Source organism: Anser anser (assembly GCF_964211835.1).
Source record: "Anser anser genome assembly, chromosome: 1".
Taxonomy (NCBI): Eukaryota; Metazoa; Chordata; class Aves; order Anseriformes; family Anatidae; genus Anser; species Anser anser.
The window spans coordinates 93,454,539-93,477,263 of record NC_139720.1 but is presented as its reverse complement, the minus strand read 5'-3'; the positions used below and the strand labels follow the sequence as shown (position 1 = coordinate 93,477,263).

The window sequence follows — 22,725 nt, the reverse complement described above, 5'->3', positions numbered from 1 at the left end:
CAGAGTTGGGATGTCAGTATCTTGGCTTTTATTCTATACTAAAAGAGTTCTGCAGCCTTCCCCATGGTGGAGGTGCATGGTGAGGTGAAAGGAAGTTCTCCAAAGTCATAGAACGGCAGAGAAGAAACAGACTAGGAGATTCCTGGAAGGCATGGAGGATAATTTACTGACACAGGTGGTAAGGAAGTAAGGAACCGACTACAGAAGGTGCCCCACTTGACTGGTTGTTTGTTAAAAAGGAAGGTCTTGTGGGTGATGCGGTGGCTGGAGGCTGTTTTGGGCAAAGCAATCACAAGATGATAGAGTTCATCTTTGAGAAAGCAAGGAGGGTGGTCAACAGAGCTGCTGCTTTGTTTTTTCAGATGGCAAAAGTTGGCCTACTTAGGGACCTGGTTGACAGAGAGAAAAAGAGTTTATGACCTTTGGAGAAGGGGCAGGCAACTCAGGAAAACTATAGAGATCTTGCAAGTTTATGCAGGAAGAAAATCAGAAGGGTCAAAGCCCAGCTAGAACTTAACTTGGCTAATGCAGTAAAAGACAATAAGAATGTTTTTATAAATACATAAACAACAAAAGAAGCATTAAGGAGAATATCCAGCCTTTATTGGTTGTGGGAGGAAACATAGTGATGGGAGATGAAGAAAAGGCTGAGTTACTTAATGTCATCTTTGCCTCAGTCTTTATTAGTAAGACTAATTATTCTTGGGGTACCCAGCCCACTGAGCTGGAAGACAGGGAGCAGAATGAAGCCCTTATAGTCCAAGGGGAAATGGTTAACAACCTGCTACACTACTTGAACACACACAGATCTAGGGGGTTGGATGGGATCCACCCAAGGGTACTGAAGAAGCTGGCAGAAGTGCTCACCAAACCAAGTTCAACAATTTACCAGCAGTCCTGGCTAACTGAGGAGGTCCTAGTTAACTGGAGGTTAGTGAATGTGATGCCCATATACAGGAAGGGCAGGAAGGAAGATCCAAGGAATTACAGGCCTGTCAGTCTTACTTCAGTGCCAGGGAAGGTCATGGAACAGATCGTCTTGACTGCCATCACCTGGCATGCACAGGACAACCAGCTGATCAGATCTAATTGGCATCGGTTTACAAAGGTCAGATTCTGCTTGATGAACCTGATCTCCTTCTATGATAAGGTATCTGACCTGCTTAGTGGATGAGGGAAAGGCTGTGGATGTTGTTTACTTGAACTTCAGCAAAGCATTTGATACCGTTTCCCACAGCATTCTCCTGGAGAACGCTCATGGCTTAAATGTACTGTTCAGTGGGTAAGAAACTGGCTGGATGGCCAGGCCAAAAGGGTTGTTGTGGATGGAGTTAAGTCCAGTTGGTGTCTGGTCATAAGTGGTGTTCCTCAGGGCTCAGTATTGGGAACTGTTTTGTTCAACATTCTTATCAGTGGTCTTGATGAGGGGATCGAGTGCACTCTCAGTAGGTTTGCAGATGACACCAAGTTGGGCAGGAGTGTTGATCTGCTTGAGGGTAGTAGGGCTCTGCGAAAGCATCTGGATAGGCTGGATTGATGGCCACATGCAGCTGTATGGCATTCAACAAGGCTAAATGTCGGGTACTTCACTTGGTTTGCAACAACCCAATGCAGCAACATCGGCTCAGGGAAGAGTGTCTAGAAAGCTGTGTGGCAGAAAAGGAGCCAGGGGAACTGGTTGACAGCTGGCTGAACATGAACTGGCAGTGTGCTCAGGAGGTCAAGAAGGCCAATGCCATCCTGGCTTACATCAGAAATAGCGCAGACAGCAGGACTACAGAAGTAATTGTCCCTCTGCACTCAGCACTGGTGAGGCTGCACCTTCAGTACTGTGTACGGTTTTGGGCCCCTCACTACAAGAAGGACATTGAGGTGCTGAAATGCATTGAGAGAAAAGCAAAGAGGCTGGTGAAGGGACCAGAAAAGAAGATATATGAGGAGCAGCTGAGGAACCTGGGGCTCAGGGGAGACCTTATTGCCCTCTACAGCCACCTGAAAGGAGGTTGTAGCAAGGAGGGTTTTGTCTCTTTTCTCAGGTGACAAGTGATAACAATGGCAACAATGCCAGGGAACATTTAGATTGGACAGTAGGAAACATTTCTTAATGGAGTGGTCAAGCATTGGAATGGGAGTTGGTGGAATCCCAATCCCAGGAGACATGGTGCTTAGGGACATGCTTTAGTGGTGGACTTGGTAGTGTTAGGTGATGGTTGGATTTGATGATCTTATGGGTCTTTTCCAACCTAAATGGTTCTATGATTCAATGAAAGTCTGCAAACAGCAGGGAAAAATGATTCATAGAGGCTTGGTGTATTTCATTCATATCCATAAATAGTATTCAGATTTCTTTGATCAGCTCCTCTGTTGTTCCATTAATATCACTGCAGCAGAAGGTCTTGTCTGCAGCAGATGAGAAAGCCACTTTGTTTTCTTATAAAGTGGCTCACGTCTATGTCTATGCCCTTCCATGGCATTTCCCTATTGGCCAGTCTGGTCTAACTGTTCAGTGGCCTCCTTGCTAAGCACTGCTCAGAAGTTTAGTTAGGTAACTTGCCTTCACTTTGCTTTGTAGTCATGTGCTCTTTAGATACTCTGTGCTGCCAATCACTTAACGAAATCCAACAACCATAATCTCCAGCATAAAACAAAATAAGAGAACTTGTTTTATCCAGATAAAACCCATTACCTTCAGAACAATCTATGTGAATTTAGCCCTGGTTTGTATTTAAACTAATATCTTGTCCTGCGTTATTCTATTTCAGAAAGGTCAACATATATTTCCCCAGGATCCAGAGTTGAGCAACTGCCACCTGCTCATTAAATGAATCACTGATGTTTATGAACATTACATTTATAAGCTGGGTCTTTATACTATACATACATGCATGGAAATGAGTGACAAAAGAAATTGCTTATAATTCTGCATGCATTTAAGTTTGCAAAAATCAATAAGGCTTTACCTAAACACCGTATGTGCCATCTCTCTTATGCTTCTGTAGCAATCAGCAATACATTTAGGCATTTTGAAAACTACTGGAAACATAGACGAGTTTTCTGTTTGTTTGGTTAATCTTTAGTTTTTGAAAATCTTCTCAGGGATTTTTCTGTAGGTCAAGTATAATGTTTTCTGGGCCTCACCACTTGATTTCCAAAGCAGTTTCATGTAACACACAATAATTTTCTTGAAATACAGAAAAACTTTCTTAATCAAAATTACACAGGAATAAAAGGAAAGCCGCTAAGGAAGATTAAGCTCTGCTCCAAGAAAAGGCTAGAAAACTGAGAGCATGCCTATTACAGGTGTATAATACAGGTATAGGAATATATGAAGAAGCAAGTTGTGTATGCTAAATAAGACCAAGCCAGAAAGCAATATATGCAAGTATTGGGAAGAACTGCTTAGAATGAATAACAGAACTTTACTGAACTGATTTGGGAACACTTAGGATTGATTTTCCCACTCTCTTTTTTAATACAAATGATAAAATATGCTTAGTAAACATTTATTCTGAATAATGTTTGTTCTCGCTATATGGCTTGGTTTTTCTGAGCATCCAAGAGCTTGTCTAAGAGTAGGGAAGCATTTCTGCCACGCCATAAAAAGTATTGTCATGTGCTCAGAGTCAACATTACCTCATTACCTGACCTTCTCAATGGTCATTTGTTTGGGTTTGGCTATCTGTATTTGCTGGTACGATGTAGAAACAACAAAAAACAAAAAGATCAATTCCTTCAGCTGTCACTTTCTTGTAATGCTGCCAAAAGTCATATTTTATAAGGCCAACAGTCTGACCAGCTCAGGATCCTGTCTCTATCACTCACCAGCCATTGATGAGTAGGACAGACATTACTTTCCTGGTAAGCTCTCTGTACAGCATCTGTGTGTTGATTTCATTCTCTAGAGCAAGAATATTTTTGATGAAAAAGAGAAGTAGTGTCATACTGCAATGACTACTGCAAACTATCAGCAGCAATTTTCAAGGGGTGGTAGACAAAGGGAATCTCAGACTTAGAAACACCCAACCTCCAGTCTTTCTTCTTCTCTGTAGCAAATCACAGCATCTTCATATGTTATGTGAACTGACTGAGCAACGTCTCCATCATTAAAAGGTAAAAGAAGGTAAAGACATTATGAGAAGGTAGTGTATACTGTCCAAGAAGCAGTCACTAGTGGTGCTGGTGTTCTTTCTTTTTCATGCAAAGTAAGAAAGTTTTGCTCTAGCTGGTGTTAGATAGCTTAAAACGCTGTATCTTCATAAGTAGAATAGTGAAGGGGTAATTCATCAACCTTGCTGGCTTGGTTGCTTTGTAACTTTGAGATCTCTTGAAAGTGACAGAGCCTGGAGGATGGGCAAGATGGATATTGTAGAGGAAGAAATGGGGTGGAATTGATGGATAAATCATGATTTAGAAATGTGGCCATCTGCTGCAGCTCACTTCCTTGTATGAGACTGCAGGTAACTGGAGTTCTGATGCCTGGAGAATGGAAGGTATAGATGTGGAAACTGAACAGGGTCTCTGAGTAAAGACTGGCTGTCTTCAAGGTTTCAGAGCTATTTCTTCTTAGTTTTATCTCAGTCATGCACTTGCTCTTGATGCTAGTCTGTGCCTATGGATGTATATATACACACATACATTTAAATAAAATAAGATTTTGTTCAAAGGCTACGTACATATATTGAGAAATATACATTTAAACAAAATCTCAGTTTTATTCAGTCTTTGTGCCCCAACCCCCTAACAAGGACTCAATTGCTTACTGGTTTCCAGACTGAATATATAGCTGTAAGTAATATTGAATCTAAATCATTTTTTCCCAGTAACAGCAATATGTCATCTGAATGTAATGGTTATATTGCTGTGGTAATAATACAGTGTGCAAGTCCTGGTGTCTCCAAAGCCTGAAATGTCTACCTGCAGACAGAATGACAATTCTGTATCTAATCCTTCATAATTATCTGTAGAGAGATTTAAGCAGTCATCAAATGCCTATCTTAAACCATTCTGTGGGTGGCTTCTCTCAGTTGACTCATTTTCCTTAATCATGATTTTCTATGCAAAGGACTTTTCCACATTTTTGCAATAGCATGTCAGGGCATGCTACACCTACTTGCGTATCTACACTGCATATGGGTGGTTTGTGTTGTAGGTAGCAAATGAAGGATACATTCAGTTTGTAGGGGAGGGAGAATAGGAATTTGACCAACCCTCCCCTCTCCTTCATTTTTGAATAAATAAATAAATAAATAAGAAGAAAAATTATTGGTGTCTTTACAATGACTGGAGTGGGTTTATTCTTTTCAGCCTGGAGTGGCCTGACAGTGCTGCTGACCTGCTGTGTGAATGGGGAGACTCTGTGCTTAATTCAGTGCTTCACCGGTCCTGGCTAGATGTCACCAACAGCTGTGGATTACATGACACGTCCAGAATATGATGAGGAAGAGTTTTCTTTCTTCAAGTTTTGTATGTTATAGGTAGAGAGAAACTAAAAAAAAAAAAAAGCTTTAAATTCTCCTTAGAGACTTATCTCAGAATTGTTCTGTATTTTACAGGAAGTCTATCAGATCCCTTTCACAGTTCTCATCACCTTTGTTATGCTCCTGAAACACTGCTCCATTCCTCCCTTCCAAATGTCTTCCTCCATCTTCAGGTTATTGCAGGGTGGCTACTGCATATTTTGTTGTGTGACTAAATGCAGATCCCTTCAAAGATTATCAATGTTCCTCAGGCTGCTGGAAGGGACACTAATGAGCAATCTGTATTTTTTTCCCTTGCCTCCTTTTTGTAATCCTGTATGAAGCATGTTCACACCATGCACCTCATGCAGGAATACATTATTTAGTACACAGATAACTTGGTTATCTGTGGAGCTTTGTGCTTCTTGTTCTGAGTGAGCCCCACTATACATCTTTCTGAGGTTTATACTCATGTTTGTTCCTTTAAAATCTTCCCTGTCTAGACTCTTGACTCTTGAGCTAGACTCTGATTGGGAACTGAATGTAGCTAGAATTCAGATAATTAGATTTGTTACCTTTCCCCCCACCTGCTATTTTTTTTTTTTTTTTGGGGGGGGGGGAGGCATGTTTCAGGAAAAATGAAAGCCAAAAATTAGATCTATATTTAAGTATTGTCACAGTAAGAAAAGTAGAAGAAATCATTAACCATGGAAAAGATCTGCACTGGCTGAAATGTATGGTGTTATGTGTGCTTGTACAGTCAGTACAAAACAGTGGTGCATTGTCTTTGTTTCACGTTTGTTCGAACAGAAAAGCTGGATTATAATGCTGAGATAACAATTGATATCCAAATAAATTGTTACTGAACCTTCAGTTATTTGCTACCTCTGCTGAAAAATGCCCATTAAAAACATTTCTCATTTAGCGAAGGGAAGTCCATGTCTTCTGCTAGATTTTGTTGGAGAAGTGGCTCTAGGAGTGTATTCAGTGGAGCTGGTGAAGAGATTGTCTTCCAACTTTGTACATAGTCACTAAGGTATTGAAAGTCACTAAGTATTGAAAATCACCTGAGAAGAGTCTGGTACCCTGTGTGTTTGCCTTTATATTGGGGCATACAAGGAAGGTGTGACGTTCAGCAATAACTTCTTGTTTACATTCACAGAATGGTGATTGTATCCCTTCATCCCTGTTTTGCAATTTTTGCACTGCAATGTTATGACAGAATAGCTGTTGCTAGCAGGAAGGAGGAGAATCGCTCTTCTTCCACCCATACATGGGTGAGTGGAAAGTTTTAACTATCAAGATAAAATAATGTTATATAGATAACCTTACACTGGCAAAATTGGGCAACTTATTTTGTTTTACTGGGGAAAATGACACTTGGATACTTGGGCTGGCCACTAAACTGAAATCCACACTAAGAATATCTGTTGGTGCTCTTCTGCCAGTAAAATGGTCAAGGTGTGGTGAAAGCAGTGCAGAAATGTAGGGTAAACCTGGCTATGTCTGTTTATGGCTAGTCACACCTCTCTGCTGAAGGTCAGTGTCCCATGTAGTTACTGCAAGGAGCGTATGCTGCTTTGTTCAATTGCTTCTTGGCTTAAACCAAGACTGAAAGTAGGGTTGGTGCTCAGATGGCTACGGGAGTAGCTGAGGCTTGTGTGCATGCTCTTTTCTGATTTATCTGCCAGAGAAACAATTACCTATGACATGCAGAAGGGGCTGACTGCTAAAACAACTGGGCATGGGCAAGGACTTTGAGAGGAGACGTTAACCAAATGTTGGACATGAAACAAGCTTCTGACAAGTCTTCTGTGCAACCTTAAGTTTACTGGCAGCTAACCTGTCTTTCAAAGTAGATTCATACTCCTAACTAGTAGAGGCACTTTGGGAAATTTTGCCCTTCTTTTCATGAAGAGAAGAAAACTTTCTGATAATTGTATGAGGATCTTTTCCAAGTGTCTGTTGGAGAATTACACCATCATGTTAACAATGCTAGAATTAGAAATCTTGCAGTTTTGCCAAACTAAAATTAGTGGAAAAACAGTTTAAATATTTTACAGCTGTGCCGCATTACACAGTAATTGCATACTTAATAATACAAGATGTACACCACTACTTACAAGGAAAGTTAATTAATTTGCTTCTTAAATTATTATTAAAAAAAATGGCTGAATACTTCATAACTTCTGTATGTTTATTTCATGTTAGTGCTAACAGCTTTAAGTAACAAGGTTTTAATTTGTTAAGTATTAGAATATTATACACTTAAGCCTGATTTAAATGCCCTTTAAACAGTTCTGAACATGTTTCTCTTTCCTTAAAAAAACTCTTAGTTTGTGTGTCCAATAATGATATGGACACTCGGAGAAAAAACAACAGAAATAGGAATAATAAGACAAAATAATAACCTCTAGCAATTAGTATGTATATTTACAGCTGTTAAAAGGAGTGAGACCTTAAAAGAAAATAAAATTTGGTGCTGTTATTCTGCTGCTTGAGAATATATGATGCTGTGCACATATAAAGTTTTTTGATAGGCTTTTTTTCTATTCTTGCGCCAGAAATTATTTCAGTTTTACTTTAAGTTGATTTGAAGTCATTAGGACTAATCACTTAGTCTAACTACCATATTCCTGAAAATATAAATTTTCTTTTCCCAGCCAAACACGATACAGAATTTCTAATGCTTGTAATCTCTGTATTCATCAAATTTGTGATGAAATTTTATTAATTTCGGAGATTCTGTGTGCTTTTGCAGGCTTGTGGGTCTGTCTTAGAGTACAACCCACGGTATTGTCAGGAAACATGAAGACTGTTCTCTTTGGGTGTGCTGTGTCTTGGGGTTTAGCTGATCCAACTTCCTGTGATTGCTGTTTGCCAAGGACAGTCAGTTCTGTGCCTATTTTCTTCTGTCTCTTTGGAATTTGGAAAAATGTCTTTTTGCTATCATAGAACTGGGATGAAAATCTCACAGCATCCTGAACCTTTCTTCTTTTGTGTTTCTGTCCTTCATTCTGTACAATGTTGCTGAAGAAGCTTTGGCCATTTCTGGGACCCCAAATCCAACTGGGATTTTTCTGGGTATATTCTGCTTCTTATCTTTAGGGACTGTGATGTGAACATCTAACAACACAAGTGGTCTTGGGGAAGAGAATGTCAGCAGAGGCCAACTCACACTTTATTATTGTTCTGTAATTGTGTGACCTAAATATGTGTTAGAGTTTGCCACTGCAGCCTTTGCAAAAATGTCATACCTTTTGAAACTGTTTTTTGTCAATACTTCAGATTGTTAATAGTGGATAGCTGTGGTGACACGTCTAAAGCTTCATTCTGCTTAAATTTCTGCCCATTAAATAGCAGATATTATGGAGATAGTTATAATGTTAAGAGTGAAAGTGGATCCGAGATGCACTTTTTTTTTTAATCTGTAACATACAGATATCCCTCTCCCCCAGAGAGGGATATATTACTCCAGGGAAATCCTGTGTTGTTTGTTTGTTTGCTTGTTTTTGTTGGGTTTGTTTGTTTGTTTCTGCTGTGGAGATAGAGGAGTTGGGAGTAACACGGGGATTTTTTTTTTTCTCAGTCAAGACCAGTAACAGATCTGCACCTACTTCTGTTCCGTTTTTCTTCAGTTTTTGTTTGTTTATTTCTGTGCTACCAGCATTAGTGGTCTTTTACTTAACAAAAATTATTGCAGCTTCATGACATATCCTTTTAAACTTTTTAGGCAACACCATGGGAAACAGTATTTGTTTTGTTGTTGTGGGTTGTTGTTGTTGTTGCTTTTTTTGTTTGTTTGTTTTGTTTGGTCAAATCTTCAGTTACTTCTCCTTATTTGGGGCTTTTGATAAAAACGAATTCTCCTGGAGACATGGAAATCTCAGCACTTCCCTCTCTGCCCTATGTTCTGCAGAGGGCCTCCCTGTTATGGAGAATAAAACCTTTAAGCTCTCAGGGGCTTTAGCTAACCTCTCCTACAATGCTTAAGCCTCCTCATGAAATGAAAGACATACTGCAGTTTAAACAAATGTTGGATATGTTCACTTCTGTTTTTGTTTTGTTTTGTTTTTTTCCTAGGGGGGTGGGATGGTGCTTCTTATATGCACTTTTGTTTCATCCTCCTACTAACTTGTGGAGGTAAGATCATCTCATCTCTGTTTTTCACATGCTTATTCCTTCCTACCTGTAGCTTTTCCAAACACTGTTTCTTTTGCCACATTAATTATATTGCAAAGCCTTCTTGATTTACAACTAACAGATTCAGTATTGAGATTCAGTATTCATTTTCCACTGAGCCACTGTCTTTGCTCCCATGAACAGCTCTTGTGAAAATCTCTGGTTATCTTGTCCACTTGGTCCAGTATTTGCATACTTGATAATTATCAAAACAGTTTAAAAGTTTTCATATTTATTGTGGTTGCTGTGTTTTTTTCTAAATGTGTACTGTTGTCTTGGTTTCTGCTAATTGCCACTGATTGCCATTCATAGGCTGCTGGAAGGAAGGTTTTTTTTTTTTTTTTTTTTTTTGTCCAAATCTAACTTTGTGCTCTCCATGTCTTTCCTCTTTAGGATGTTTTTCTGTACTATTTTGAGTTCTCCATCACTGTGACAGTGTCAAAACATTGTGTCAGAGCATTGTGACTAAACCAATACAGAAATTTCAGTTTGCTTTAAATGACTGCTATTACAAAGCTAATTTCAGTTGGCTGCGCCAAAACTAATTCCGGGTCTTCCAACATATTTGAGCGCTTTATCCTACATCCATCCCAACAGCAACTAAGTTTCTTAAAAAGAACTTAGTTAACACTTGCAAAATGACAAAATAGGCTTCTGTACCTTTTGCGTTTTCCATTTAAAAACATCTCTCACCTTTCCATTTATACGGAATGCAGTTCTCTTCAAATTTCTGTGTTACAGTTTCAATGCAGTTTCTTCTGCTGAGTTAACTGAAAACTATTAAAATCATCAAGTGCCTCAGAGTCAACTATTGTCAGAAATAAAACAACTCTCTTTTCTATTTTCACCCACTGCTTGCAGACCAAGAGAGAAGCACTGTTTAAATCCTTTTCACTTGCCTTCCATGCTTCTGCAGAGTTTCGGTTCTGCTGGAGCTTTTAGCTGCTCTATTTGTGGTTTTCTGTAGTTTTTACTTCAGCTATAGCAACATTTGTTGTGCAGAAATCAGTTAGAGTGAAGAAAAACATAATAAGGCTCCTTTTTCTATTGTTGATTGCTTTTTAACTGATGTGCAATTGTTACACATGTAATTATTTAGGCCAGACCTAAGTTCATTATAAAATTCACCAAAGTTTTCATTAACCACCTCACAAGTAATAACAGGGGAGGGTCAGTGTAAACTAAAATGTCTTGTTCAGTCTTCTTAACCACACTATGCTTCTCTTCCTTTTTTAGTCCTATACCTGTCCCTCAAATATCACTTGTCACTGATTCATACTTCCTTTGTTCTTTGGAGAAACTATTTTTTTTTAAATATATTTAAATGAGGAAACTGCATTTCAGAGACATGCATGAATGTGATTTCTGGATGTACTGTTGCTTTGGACAGAAAACCAACTTTTGCATTCACTTCTCCAGCAGCCCATCTTGTATCTACGGATTCATACAAGTACCTTGTAACAGGCAACCTGCTATATCTTATCATTTTATACACCCTAAACTAGTTCAGCCAAAGTGTATAATTAAATCAAAAACATCATAAATTAGAGCTAGCTTTTTCAGATTTCTCAGTAAAGTGAAAGATGGAAGAAATGTCATTTGTCTTCAGAGAACTTATCATTACTTGAATAATAAAATTCAGGAGAAGGAAAATGGCTATTATATATGAATAATTGCACTGAATATTTCCCAATTTGCGTATTTGATGCTATATCAAAATATATTGCAATGTAAGCCACAGGATTTAATGTAAAAAGAAAATTTTTAATTAGAAAAAGCTTTTATTCCACTTTCTATAATGCCTATCAAAAATATATTTTTTAAAAATCTGCACTTTTTTCAATTAGAAAAGCTCAATTAATCAACAAGAGCCAAATGAGTTCTGTTCAAACTAATGAAACATAACACCGTTTACTCCCTTCATCCATTCATTTCTTCAGAGGTCAATTTTGTGACTGTGCTGCTTTAGGGCTATTTCAGTATTAGTCTTTTTTTTTTTCTTTTTTTTCCTTTTTTTTTTTTTTAAATGTGCTCTAGTCCCAGAATTTAGAATGAAGTTTCAGAAGGATTAGTCCATCTTGCAATTAGTGTGTGTGTAGCCACCAGAGTGCCTGGTAATAACAGCTTCCGACAAGAATGGATGATTATTGAAATAGAATTCTATCTCCTGTAGAAATAGTGGGGAATCAATAAATTATTATTCTATAAATTATTAAATCTATAGGCATAAGATGACCATAAGTTGAGTTCCTTCTCATTAATTAATTAAATGAGGACATACGCCCATTGTTGCCGTCTGTCAATTTAATAATTTATTGAATAATGGATGCTGCTAATACAAGGTTGAACATGATGATATCCATCTTCAGTGCTACTCCACCATTAATGAGCTTGACACTACATAAGTCTACTCCACCCTTTTGGCAAATGTCTTCATTCAATATGGTTCAGCAGAAGGCATCATTCAGACTTAAATCTAGCAGGTATTTCCTTTCTGACAAAGTTGTTTGATCAAAAATTTGGGTTCACAAGAGGCACTTTTTTTTTTTTTTTGAGCAGTGGGGTAGGGTGAGAGTGCTAAAACGGTACCATGAAAATAAATGTAAGAAAAGGAAGGGAACAAGGCTGATGTGTTTAAAAAGGCCAGCTAAATAGTCCGTTGTAAAGCTGTAGACCTTCTGAGGAGGTCTACACATAGCTCTTGCAAGAATCACTTAGCAGTTACTATAGTCTTGAGTTTGACAGTAAACCTCCAGATTTGTTATTAACTCTTCCTATAAAAGAGTTGGTTTAAGCGCTCTTAATGCTGTCTTCCCTGGTTCAAAAAAAAAATAAAAAAAAAAGGGAGACAAGAATTCCTTTCAGTCCTTTCGAACTATTCTATCTTGGTTTTTGAACAAATGTGTATTAAATGTTATACATTGTTCCTAGTAAGGATATGGCTTGTCTCAATTTCTTATCCAACTTTATAATTAATCAAAATTTTATTTAAACGTGTGAACCCCTGCATCTAATGTAAGTCATACGTGTTATTTTCTGAGCTCCGAAAATATCTTCCGACGAAGCTGACTTCAAGATAGCTCTGTGCTGATGTCCTGATGTACATCATTAAAAGCTAAACCAAATCAAATGAACACTTATGTACCCCTGTGACCTCCTGGTTTGTGTTTTACAGACCTTCAACTGGCTCTTGCAGGCTGTATTGATTATATATTATCACATATACCAGATGATCTCTGAGAATTGCATTAACAAGATAAATGGCCTAAATACGTTTAATTGAATTTTCATGCATCTCTTCAATAAAGTAAGGGGATGTCAGAAAACAAGTTACATTTGAATTTGTTTCTTTTATCTACAGTGATTAATCAAAACTTTGTTTTTATTTCTAGATAATCACATTCTAAATAGAAAAGGATGTTTGGGAAAATCCACTAGTGAGAAAACCACCGAGTTATAAGTGGCTAGGATCTAAATGAATAAAAACAAACATGAATTATCATACAGTGAAAGTAGTTTATATATAACAGGCCATATATTTATACATTTGGATTTCCTTTATTAAATGGAGGCTTGTAATGGCTGCAAAAGAAAAGTGATTTCATCATACAGTGGGTGTTATTAAGACTTCATATACTGTTACTTGTGCAAGGTACTTGAGGTAACCAAAACATGTTACTTTTCTTTAGTTATGTGATCTCTATCTTCAGGTCAGTGAACTCAATAAAATATTAATGCTTACATATTTCACCAAACAAGGCAAAACTAAATATTTAATTAAAAAAAAAAACCTCTGTAGTTTTTGCATATGCTTTGTTATTTCGATTGCTAAAGTTAATTTGCAGAATTCAGATGCTTAGCTTACCCAGGAAATGCATTGAAATTGTTAGAAATTTTGTACTTATCAAGATCAGTGTCCAGTGGCACATACTAAGTCCTGGATGGTGTCTGCAGATATGGTTAATGGCTTACATATAATTTGAATATACTCACAACAGTGGCAACTTCATCTAACACTGGCCCTGTAAACTTTCTGCAAGGAAAACTATTGAGCATATTCAGTAGGAGTTTTCCTTATAATGTAATAGAATTTTGTACCCTAATTTGTACTGGATTACTGCTCTTGGAACTCTTGAAAAGACTTTTAGGACTTCCAATCAGAGCCAGAAGAAGGTCATGATGAACAGCAATGTGCAAGGGCACTCCTCTCCCCCCTCAGACTCCAACCCCCAAAATGGATATATTAACATGATCTATAATATTTATATATTATAAATGATCTATAATATTTAAATTATCTATAGTATTACATGTCACCAAAAGAAGTGGATGAGACTACATTTTAAAACATTGATCAACAGGCTGTCATACAAACACGTATTTTTCTAGATGTGGCAACAGATGGCTCCACTTAACAAAAGAATGCAACCTTATTTGTATTTATATTCTCTTAGTCACTTCTTTAAGCCAAATTCACTTGCAGCTTGGCCCATGAGGGTAATTAAAGCACGGCCTGAGACAGCAAGATGGGGGGGGGGGGGGGTTGCTACAGGAGAGGCATACCTGCACTCATAAGAGGTCCTCACCATTTTCACCCTGTGCAGAGAACTGGTGTAAAACCCTTGCTACTGGTTATCCCTCAGAAATAGATACTGGAGTCTTAATGAAGTGACACTTTGTGCTGTCATTTTAAAGAAGGATGAGTTTTATCTTTCTAGTAAACTGTACTAAGTATGCAACAGAAACTTTATTTCTAAATCAAAGATGAAATATTTTTAACCAAAAAGGGGTTACCTTTACTACTGCACATGTATTTTAGAACTGTAGAATATGTATAATGATTCATGTAAAATATATATTACACACACTGTGTATATATATGTATATGTATAAGGAAAAAGGGAGTGAAGGAGGATGAAACACCACTGCAAGAATAACAACCAGATGTGTTAGCCATGAAAGGATGAGTAGGTAGCAACATCGTGATTTATTAGAATAATGGCATAGAAATAGACTTATCCTGTCATAAACTTCTGGGCAAGCTATTTTTCTCTTATGCTAATCATAAATCATCATTTTGCTTTTATGCTTGAAAAGAAACACCTCAGACTACCTCAGGCAGTAACTAGGGAAAGAATGGTTTTCAACCAAAGGTCAGGACTGAATCTTACAGAAATTTCCATTTTTATGCCATCTGGATGCGGATAATACAGTACAGTATTTAGATCCAGATCACTGTTAATAGCTTTGGTGATAGAAACTCCCCTAAGGGTGAGAGGCTTTAACAAGGAAATGTCAATGCCTCACTCAGAAATAATTTTCTGAGAGACCTAATAATGATTTAAGTGACCATTGTTGGGATATCATGATACATGTGTGTGATGTATCATCAATACTGCAACCATACTGCAAGTAGGATCTGTCCAAGAGAACTGATAGTCAGATGGAAAACACCAACTTTCTGTAACTCCATTGATTAAGAGAATTCGGTTAAAACCCATGAAATACCACAGAAAGCTCTGAAACATAGTCCTTGGCTGCTGTTAGCCCAGTTGTTATATACCTTACCCCAAGGTATATATGGGTCTGATCCCATATCACTAACCAAGAAGATCAAACAAGAAATATCTTTAGACAGTGCTGTCTAAATGGTCTGAGACATAGCTACAATAAAATGCATTTTGGATTGAAGTTGGTCCTGAAATTGTGGGCTGGAATGAAAAGTACTTGATATGGTTTGTGAGGTTGCTCTGTTGTCTTATGACTTCCTAATAATGCTGCTGATGATTCTTGCTGCTTGAAGGAAGAACTGCTGAAGGGGTCATGTAAAAAGTCACTTCTTTTCCTTGTAACATCAGAAAATGTGTAGGGTGCTCTGAGCCCAACAACTAAACCTTTTTCAGAACCATGCTCCAGTTTATGTTTAGATATATATTTTTTTTAAAGGAACTCGATCTTTCGAGAAGAATGTTGTGAAAATTCAGGAGAGTGTTGTGAAACCTCTGGCCAATGCAGGAGTTAGACATATCATTTAGGGTCAGAAATTTATTTATCAGAAACTCAAATGGGTAGAAATCTGAGGGAGAGTGCACATTTGAATGCTAGTGACTGTTACTTGGGAATCAGTCCTGTTGATTAATCCCTTGGCTTCCACAGATCATTTGCTTTTAATGAAGATAAGTTTTTTTGTTATTTCTGTGAATTCTTGTCATTACTTATTAGCTACTGGATTAGATAGATCCTAATGGATCAGTCACAGCTGGCCCCATTCACAGCAGCTCCAAATACCACATTTTCTTGGAAATTATTTGTTCCTTTGCATAGACTGAGAACAGCTTTTCTTCCTATATACCACTGCTACAGCTTTTCTCAGCGGAATTAGGCTCAAGGTCACCTGCCTACCTAATTTACATTACTTATTAAGCTCACATAATGCCAAGAACTTTTGAAAAAGTCGTGTTTGTGAAAAGTTTTGGACCATGCAGCTGGAATGGTAAAGTATGGCAAGGTATCTTGTGCGCTGTTCACTTTTATTGATGCTGTGGGGTAGAGCAAGTCTAATTTTGGAATGTGTTCACTTTTCTGTTCTGGAATTGTGGCTATTTCAAAATTACATATGTATTTGTTTTTGAGAGATTCAGAAAAGCATCTAGGAATTTCTTTTAGAGGTGACATGGGATTCTATTTTAGATGTGATCTGTAAACTGCATGAAGAAAACTGGTTTATATTTAAAGTAATGTAGCCATGCACTGGAGCAGAATATAGTCTGTATGTATAAACTGCACTCCTTTGTCTGATACTACCTCTCCGTTATTTACCAGGATAGCTCCCAGAAGATGTGAGTCACTGTTGTAGTGTTATACTAGGCTCTGTACAAATAAGTCTCATGGTACAGTTCAAGCTGCCAGTATTCACTCTGGAAAGGGGAATGTTGTAAGTTCTTCTTCATAATAATAACTAGTTAACCTAGAGATGAAGTGTCTTGGGCCTAGCTCAGCCATGCAGGTTAGATGGAGAAGCAAGGTTTCTTCCTTGAATCTGAACAGCCACATAAAATGTAATTAAATCTTGCTCTGTGGGTGGGATGCTTACAAACAAGTATCCAGAGAGAGACTTAAAGGAGAAGAAAGCAGTACCCTTTGCCCTTCTACATGTCAGCCCCAATTCCAAACTTGTGGGGACAGAGAAGTTTGGGGCCAAGGAAGCTGCTTTCATTGCTGCTGCCTTGGTCGGCTCTCCTGCTTCTAACAGTTTTTAAAGGGGGAACGTGACCATTTCCTGAGTGATAGGTCCTCTGAGGGGTGCTTCTGCAGTAGCACAGTTTATGCATCACCTTTTCCTCAGTGGAATGTTTAAAGGCCCCATCTAGTTCTGAAACTGCAACAGTAGTAATAGAGATGAACAAAACAGAGAGAATGTGTTGTTGCTAATAGCAATGGTCTAAAATGCTAATAGTCTGTAATGTACCATAATGAATATTAATAATCACTAATAAATGCATTTTTATAGTGATAGAAAAAAAGTGTGTTTTTAAAGTACTGCAATATCAACTGTCTGCTTGAATCAGTGATTTGACACTGAAAATGCTTACCAGAAAAAAACACCTCTTGTCTGTAGCACGATAGATGTCCTGAGGGGCATGCAGAAGTCAGAAGACATTACTTTCCTGCAGTGTGTAGGCAGACGCTAAGATCACTTGAAACAGGAGCAGAGGAAAGACTGTATGCGTTTTCTTTTTGCCATGGAGTTGCTTTGTGTAACATACTAATTATTCATTTCCATTTGCCACTTTGCAAATTTGTTAAAAAATGTTTACAAATAATGGTACTAAAATGTCTCTGGAACAATGTGAATATGTACTCCAGGTACTGTAGGAGAAACTGGCAGCCTTTGATTACTGCCTGAGAAGGTGATGACTGTCACGGGGCATACTCAAGGAATAGTAGCATTTCCAAAGCAGTAGGATAAAGTCAATAGATGGAAGGGTCAGGCGTAGATTTTTCATTAGATCTCTCGACTATTGACTTTGTCATCCTGTTTTGGAAATGCTCATATCACCTGGAACTGACCAGAATTTGAATCAGACATTAAACAGAGACATCTGCGAGTAGTTAAAATTATTTCTTGGTGGTTTTTGGCATAGAAAATTTGTAAGAATGGGAAATGAGAGCCTTGCTAGGAAATAGTCTTCCCCAATTGTTTTGGAATGTAAAGGGAAGGATTGATATCCAGCTTAACAACTGTGTATGTATCCTAAAGGTGTTGGACATTATAGCATTGGGTCTCCAGCCCAGTTTTTGAATTGTCTGCATCAGCTTATCAGTAAAATACTGGAGGGGAGGAAAGGTGACTCTCATTGGTAAGTGGCTTTAATATACGTGTTGGTTGGTTTTTGTTTATTTGTTTTTCATTTATATATGCCAGCTTTTATGTCTTTGCAAACATGCCAAGAGCATTTACTTTTTGTGCATTTATGTCTTTCTTCTCCTATGGTAGTGATAAATGCAGAGGTGTTCAACTCCTTTGCACTTGAGGAAAATTTAGCATGGACTTCACCCTGTCTTTTGTGTCCAGGGCTCTGGTGCTGCTCTCTGAGACCTCTAAAGGTTAGGAGAGTGCCCGGGCCAGCTAAGAGTGGACTATGCTGAGGAATATAACACACTGCAGTGATAACTGCTAGTCAGAGTCGGTTCCTGGCGTGCAGCAGGGCTAGGGCATGGGGCTGAACCTCAATGATCCTAAGGGGGCAAGTAATAAATGATAAGGAATGAATGATGCATGTGGAAAAAGCATTAGGAATGTATCAGATTTGTATTAATTATAGGTTAGCTCAAGGCCCTCACCACAAAGGGATGGTGGAGCTGCCAATTTTTGTTGATAGGATGTTGGAAGTTTTATTCAAGAATACTTGTTCTGTGCATAAAATTGAGACTTAGGTTGTTACTTTGCTTTCTTTTAAACTAACTGTCCTGTTTAGTAGAAATCTGACTTGGGCTTTATGTTCAATAGGGATTGCTTTCTATTTTCCTGACTTCTGTGAAAATGTAGGTGTTTATAAGGTATTGGAAGTATTCTTAATAGGAAAAAGAGAGAATTCATAGTGAGCCATCCCCTTCCCTCCATATTTTTTTTCTTACCTTAATGAATCATCTAGTCTTGTGTGATTGCAGTTTAACCATGCTTAAGCACACTACATTTAAACAAGATTAAACCTGGTTTTGCAAGTCTTAAAATTTAGTTAATGAAAAACTTACAAACAATGTAATTTTTTTAGTTGTGCACTGTGTTTACCAACAGCTATAGTAAAGGGGAAAAAAGTGTTTATTAAGCATCAGAATATATTTGCGGAAGACAAGCTCTTTTCTTGCCAAAGAGCTTTCAGCTGAAGGAAAGACACAGATTAGACTTATGGGAGGTGGGGAAACTGGAAGACTAAAGACACAGGGCCGGGGCTTTTTATGTATGTTAATCAGTGAAGAAAAAGAAACTTTTTCAAGACTATTGGAAAGGTAAGTAGATTTTCAGTTAAACTATGGGAATATAAAATACACAAAGGGAAGTGAATATCATAATATTGAATCCTGTTTTATTAATCATGGGCCTTCTACTGTTCCCTGTGGTTAAAAAAATGCATAGGATCAAATCAGTAGGAAAAAAAAAATCTTTTTTGAAGAGTTGTAGCAATTCAGAACAGGAGCATGGTAATAACTTCTTGACTTTTGTAATCATCTAAATTTGTGGAAGAGAGTGACTCAGAGAAGGGAGCTCCTTTGGGAGAGCTGGGGAGCCCCTAGCTCTCAGCAGCGAGGTGCTTGAGAGCTTGGTCCCATGTTCTGAGCTCTCGTCTGCCCATACCCTGAGATGGCAGAGAGCCTGGAAGCTCCTGAGGAAGTGTTTCCCTTGGGAATCTGGGGAGCTGAAATACACTCACACACAAATCCCTTGTGTTTTTTTACTGAACTGAATTTAACAGTAGGGTTTGGGCTGGAGTCGAGGGCAGGGGGGTCATGTGTTTTTTTTTCATAGAAGACCTGGAAACTTTGTTTGGACAAATGTTTACCCTCAGCAAGATAAACTTTTGAGTGCTTTTCTTAAATATTCAGAAGCACTGAGCAAGAGTCACTGTTGTGCCTCAGCTCATCCCAGTATAGCTGGCAGGATGGTAACGCTATACAGGTAATTCTGGTAGCAGCGCTAACCTGGGGGAGAAATGCTGACCCATACAGACTGGTGCAGGCTGGCTCTGTGCTTGGGCTACTTTAAGCCCCAGTATGGCTCTTGGTAGTCCCTCTTCATTTTAACTGCATGTGACTGGAATCAGAACAGCACCCTGGGTGCAAGTGGAAAAGTTTTTGTTCAAGAGAAGCAGAACATCAGAGAAGGAACATAAGCATTTCTCTTTTACTGTATATTTAATGAGGTAGGGAAAAGCGGCCAAGTGGATCCATATTTTTTACTTTCTTGGTACATTTACCATATAAACATCTGAAGCAGCTTTGAATTTTGTCTGGTGTTTGAATGGTTCAGGCAGAGATTGCTGAGGCTCTGTTTACCACAGCTTAGATATGAAACAGCTGTTATGCTTCTGGATTTTTGTAACATTGTTAATATAATTAGGTTGCATACAATTCACTGTTCCAATCTAATTTTGCAAGGATGCTGCTTTTGACACTCTGTAAAGAACACCATCTCTCTGTACGGTTGAAGTTTAAACATCTTTTTCTACCACCTGAATGATTTTCTTGTGTTTTTCTTTGGCGAAACATTTCTCTTTAAAAATTTCATCTCACAAGAAAGAGCATCCCCAAAACATTCCTTGCTGCATGCACATTCAAAGAGTTCTCTGTTCAGAAGCAGAAGCCTAATTGTTAGTGAGTCACTTTCAATGTCTGATTCTGTTAAATGTACTGCAGATGAGATCTGGGCAAAGATAAAAGGAATTTTAATCTTGAATACAGGAGAACAGCTTTACAGTAATAGCTTGACCAGACAAGGGAGGAGACCCTTTCTTGATCTGCACGTGAAGTTATTGTTTTAAAATCTCCTTTGAAAAGAACAGATTTCACTGTTTAATGTAAACCATGTTCCAGTTGGGTTTAATTCAGGATAAATGTTTTGGCTTTTTCTCTGCAGGCATAATTTGCTATTGACACATGTACAATGGTCCCAGTGCTGTTATCCTGTTTTTCTTTGTGTCTTTTAATCACCTGCTGATCCAGTATTTCCTCCATTTTTTAATCATGTGTAAATAATGACTGACCTCATCTCACCTCTCTTTGCACACTGCGGGGCATCTGGAAGATTTACATGTGCTGCTCATCTCTCCCTCCCCTATCTCCCCTCCCCACCCCCAAAGTGCTATGGTCTGAATAGTTGTTAATGAAATTTACATATTCATGAAAATATAGTCTTAAGCACAGGAAACCAACATGCAGAGTTGCATTAATATTACAAGTTCTACAGTTCATTTTTTGTGTGTAAACCATTCTCATACCTAAGTTCATATTAAAGATAAGTCTAACAATACCAATGAACTTTTTTTTTTTTGTACAGACACTTGTATGTGTATTTTGCCTTCTATCTAATGATCTCAGATTACGCTGGAATGTGAGCAAGTTTCATAACCCTCTCCCTCTATTGTATGAATGAGGTAAACAGCACATTCCTCATTTCATGGATGAAGGCAGATGAACAGACTTGTTCATGAAAATACAGCAATTCTGTTGCAGAGACAAAAATGCTTCCTCTATTAACCCGGTCCTTAAAAATGAGACTGGTTACCTGACAGAGGATTTTGCTGGGCATAATGTCTTCCGTGGAAAGCTCGTACGGAAGTTTTACATTTGTTTTAGGACATGTTAAGAGGAGGAGTCCCCTGATTTTTCAGACTGCATCCAGTTTGCATATGTGACTTGCATAGACTGCAAACCCTGAGGCTCCCGAGGTCTCTTTTTCCAGGTACTTCTGGACTCTACATAAAGTCCTAAAAATGGAGCTGAGGTATCTCAGGAAGTTATTTAGTCCATCTCCTTGCCCCAGGAAGAAGTGTTTCTGGGAGTTTGTTGTTTTACCTATTCTTTGAAATTCCCCTGAGGGATATACCACAACCTCCATATCCTCACGATCTTCATTTACCTACAACTTGCTTGTTAAAAATATAAGCCTGCTATTGCTCATCCTAACTCAATGTGCGTAGAGAATAGTATGTTTCCTTTCTTCTGTGCCTTTTGTTTTGTCACTTTCCTATTTGTACATGGTTACAAACCTTTTTACTTTCAAACCTTCTTGCAAAATAATAGCAGTTCTTCAATCATTCCATGGCAGTTTATTTCTAGATCTCTGAGCTTTCCTTTTGCTTTCCTTTGGAGTTTCTCTCATTTCAAATTCATGCAGGTGACTACCCTCTTAAGTAACGTCCCCAGCAAGATCTTCCAGTTTGTAATTGCTTCATCACATAGTTTGTGATGTTGGAATCAGCCAACATATGAACTCCAAAGTATTAACCATGAAAGAAAGTAAGGAATTTCGACTGCAGAACATTTATTTTCTGAATTTCATTGACACTTAAGCACTCCAATTATGTTTCCATTGGTGGATTTTTTTTAACCTCCTTGTGTCGTCAGTCTTCTTCTCTGTGTATGCTGTATAGTTAATCTCTTTTGATTATCCCTTTGTTTCCTGTTTTTTTTTTTATTATTGTTGCTACATTTTTCCCCATTTTTAATGAAATCTAATATATATGTGTATGCTTGTGCTGACTTTCCATATTTTTCTGATAATCTTCTTAATGCAGCTTTACCCTCAATATGTGTGATCATGACCTAAGAACAAGCCAGAAGCACATCACCAATGAGAACTCTACTAGCTGAACAGTAATATTTTTATGTCACTGTTGCTGGCCCTTATGGTGTGAACATATGCAAAAAATCTTCTAAGAACTAACTCTGAATATCTTTCTTGCACCTTTCACTGTCTGCTGCCATTGCCAAAAAATGTGCATGCCTAGTGCTATTTAGTTTTCATTTTGCTGCAGCTCTGAAGATGTGCCTTTGCAGAAAAATTATTTTACTTTGCATAATGCAGGTA

The 22,725-nt window shown here is 38.0% G+C and overlaps 1 protein-coding gene across 7 annotated transcripts in view; it reads left to right on the top strand.

Annotated features, from left to right (window-relative positions):
• LOC310892987 (uncharacterized protein) overlaps nucleotides 1-22,725 on the top strand; it is a 592,327-nt gene that overhangs the window by 296,810 nt on the left and 272,792 nt on the right. The window contains exon 4 of one of the 7 annotated variants that reach the window (XR_014578614.1): nucleotides 5,305-14,053. The exons of the other annotated variants lie outside the window; for them this stretch is intronic. The gene's annotated coding sequence lies outside the window, so the exon portion shown is untranslated. Of the gene's footprint in view, nucleotides 1-5,304; nucleotides 14,054-22,725 lie in introns of those variants that run through there. 7 annotated transcript variants of the gene reach the window in all.